The sequence below is a fragment of the Amphimedon queenslandica genome, unplaced genomic scaffold (assembly GCF_000090795.2).
Source record: "Amphimedon queenslandica unplaced genomic scaffold, v1.1 AMPQUscaffold_3303_Cont24700, whole genome shotgun sequence".
Classification (NCBI taxonomy): domain Eukaryota; kingdom Metazoa; phylum Porifera; class Demospongiae; order Haplosclerida; family Niphatidae; genus Amphimedon; species Amphimedon queenslandica.
Genome location: NW_003556367.1, coordinates 884 through 1,392, shown reverse-complemented (window position 1 = coordinate 1,392; position 509 = coordinate 884). Strand labels below are relative to the sequence as shown.

General features: G+C 35.2%; 1 long non-coding RNA gene across 1 annotated transcript; it reads left to right on the top strand.

Annotated features, from left to right (window-relative positions):
- The first annotated feature begins 24 nt into the window (after positions 1-24).
- Positions 25-277, top strand: LOC109592976 (uncharacterized). The gene is made up of 2 exons (XR_002190665.1): positions 25-62; positions 107-277. It is a non-coding gene; the product is annotated as an uncharacterized LOC109592976 (long non-coding RNA).
- The last annotated feature ends 232 nt before the right edge of the window (positions 278-509 follow it).

The window sequence follows — 509 nt, the reverse complement described above, 5'->3', positions numbered from 1 at the left end:
AATAAAGGATCATTTCCCCCTATAACTCTTTGCCTGACAATTTGTTGTAGAACTACAACAAGGTAATAACAATTAATAAAAAAGCAATTACCACGCCTCTTTTTAGGGCAAACACGTGCGTTTTACAGGAAACCACACCTTCTTGGCAGAAATTGGTATTGAATAATATTAGTGGTAAAATAGAAACCATAGGAAAGAATAGAAAAGTGAAAGAATGCTTTGTCGGCACTTTGATATAATTGCTATTCAACACTTATTTTTTTTTTTTTTTTTTTTTTTTTGCAAAAAGTTGACTATTTGTTGATGATATTGTAAAGGCAGTGAAACTGGTTGTAAGTAAATGCAGCAGCTAAAATCTATGTAGGTGCAAGCAGTTTAGGTGCTTTGGAGCACTTTTAAGTGAATGGAATAGAACTTGCAGGTCTACTGAGAGCTCTTGAAAGGCACAAAGATACTCTATGAAAAACGATCAAAATGGCTGATTGGGCGTGGTCAAGAGGTGTGGCGTC